Below are 2,692 nucleotides of genomic sequence, written 5' to 3' on the forward strand. Positions count from 1 at the left end.
AAGGACCAAAGTAATCAGAAAGGGAAATTTAGTGTACATAAAACTTTACTTTTGGTGAGTTTCCTTTTGTGGATGGGCTCTTCAAAATTTGTAGAAAGCTAGTCCATACCCCTGACACTTTTCCTTTTATGGGTTTCATTTCCCACAGTCCTTTTTTTTTTTTTTTTTTTTTTTTTTTTGTGGTATGCGGGCCTCCCTCTGCCGCGGCCTCTCCCGTTGCGGAGCACAGGCTCCGGACGCGCAGGCCCAGCGGCCATGGCTCACGGGCCCAGCCGCTCCGCGGCACGTGGGATCCTCCCAGACCGGGGCGCGAACCCGGTTCCCCTGCATCGGCAGGCGGACGCGCAACCACTGCGCCAACAGGGAAGCCCCCACAGTCCTTTTTTCAATACTCACCACACATGTAATTACTTGTTCCACGTCTGTTTACCTCATTAGACTCCACGTGGAAAGGGTCTGTATTGCCATGGCCAGGCACACAGGGTCAGCACACAGGCACTCGCTGGCCCAGGGCAACTTTGGATTGCAGTCCAGCCAGGCATTATTTAAACTTCTCCACCTGAAATGGAAGTTTGTTTTGATTTTGCTGTATGGGTTTACAGTAGGCTAGCTGGGGGCCCTCGGGTCAACAAACATTTGTTGAATGACAACTAAGGATGCTTAGATTTCAAACCTGAAGCTTTAAAGGGAAGGAAAGCACTGGTGTAAACCTTGGTTGCACTTGTTGCTCAGTTCCAGGGACACCTCATCTTTCTCTGCACATCAGCTCTGTCTCCATCTTGCTGACACATCTTGGCAGAAACACTGATACCTCCATGGGTTGAGTCTCAGCTTTATTTCTTTTATTTTTTTATTTGCCTTGCAAACGCAAGACCTCAAAAAATTGGGTAAAAACTGAGAATTGTTCCTCTCCACGGAAATCTTTAGTAAAAGGCTAAAGATTTATATGATCTGAAGAGAAACCAGAGTATCAGCTTTACTTCTTCATTGGTAAAGCTCCGTGTGATTTTTCATGGAAGCTGAGTTAAACGTGGAGGAACTCACACATTTCTAATCTCCTTCATCTCTGCTCTTTTGATGAAATGGTTGAAAGAACAAGGGAGAGGACCACAAGAGTAAATGTAGTACCTACTTGCAGGCATCTCGAGCTGAAGCTGCAGTCTTTGGCCACCAGCTTGTGTGAGAGAACAGGGGACGTCCCGTGCCTCCCGCTTCGCATGTGGTGTAGGGCAGCCAGCCAGCCACCTTCTAAGGTCACAGGTTTAATTCTAGCCCAAACCTGGACAAGCTGATGTTCAGGTCAGAACCAGCCGAGGTTCAGAAATGGCTGCCAGGATCCTGGTGAGCAACCTGAGAAGATTAGCCCATGGATGCTGGGTATAATTCTTCTCTCCCTATATTTCCTTTTTCCTTTTCCCCTCCTCCTACCTGTTTGCTCCTCTTCTCATTCATTGATTTCTCCTTCATTTTGCACTTCTCCAATCCATCCTCTTCCTAGCTGCCCTCCACACACCTTTTTTTGTCCCTCCTTCCACTGCATCCCCTCTTTTTTTTGTCTTCACACTTTCTCTGCTGTTTTCCCGTCCCTTTCTTTTCCATTCCTCAATCTCCCTCTCTCTCTTGCTTTTACTCTCCTTTCTCTTCCTTTTGTCTACAACTCACTGAATTCCTATTTCTCTCTGTCTCTTCTCCCCTCTCTTTCTCTTTCTAAGAATTTCTTAATGAAATTAGAACTAAGAGAGGCTCCATGAAATCCTTGGCTGGAAGAAAATATGGGTGGAAGGGATTCTTATCGTAGGCAGCCACAAAAGTTGATTCGTAGCTGATCTTAAATGTAGGAAAAGATTTTCAATTACAAAACTCATAAAATGTAAGGATGAGGGAAACTGGCTGCATTTAGAATTTGACTAATGGTTTCAAAGCGCTTTAAAAAGTTTGGCATTTGCCAGCCTTCCCTTCTTCCCCTAATCCTCAAACCCATGAGTTTTTATGGGAAATATAATCCTTTTTTCTGATTCATTTACACTTAGCTCATCCGAGTATTGTTTTGTAAAAACCATCTGAAGTCCAAGAAGTTTATGAGATCTTTAAAGATTTGTGTTTTGAACCAGGAAGTTGTGTACTGCCAATATAAATGGACCTTGAAACCTAGGGGTCTTGGCATTAAACGGGGTCTAAACTTGGCAAAGCCTGGTCCCCATGCCTGACAGAAACTGGGCTTTCATTTTCAGATTAATAGCGAGTTCAGTGTTTTAGATGAGTGACCATCTCATATGATAGTACATAGGTTGCACAACACATTTTTTCAAGGGTTATCTTACTAGTTATGTAGATAGCAAGAGACTGATGTGGAAAAACTGTGACTTTGCTGGAGTTTCTCTACTAGAGTGGGGCTGCTTGCTTATGTGTATATTACCACATTAATGGTTGTATATAAACACACATGCATACAAATGTATATGGAACAGTCACGGATGAGATTAACATTTACACTAGAGATTCTTCCTGTGGTTACATTTCAGAGATGATCTGATTGTAACGGATCCAAATCTGTCATAAGGCAGGTCGTAATCAGATTGAAGACCAGGGTGAGATACCCACCTCTGCTTTGCTGTAGGTCAAGAGAAAGAAAGATTGCGTTGTATTTTTTTTTTTTTTTTTTTTTTTTTTGGTACGCGGGCCTCTCACTGTT

The 2,692-nt window shown here is 43.6% G+C and overlaps 1 non-coding gene across 1 annotated transcript; it reads right to left on the reverse strand.

The window, feature by feature from the left end:
* Positions 1–855: 855 nt before the first annotated feature.
* Positions 856–971, reverse strand: LOC112063653 (U5 spliceosomal RNA). The gene has a single exon (XR_002891095.1). It is a non-coding gene; the product is annotated as a U5 spliceosomal RNA (small nuclear RNA).
* Between the last annotated feature and the right edge of the window lie 1,721 nt (positions 972–2,692).

Source organism: Physeter macrocephalus, chromosome 12 (genome assembly GCF_002837175.3).
Source record: "Physeter macrocephalus isolate SW-GA chromosome 12, ASM283717v5, whole genome shotgun sequence".
Classification (NCBI taxonomy): Eukaryota; Metazoa; Chordata; class Mammalia; order Artiodactyla; family Physeteridae; genus Physeter; species Physeter macrocephalus.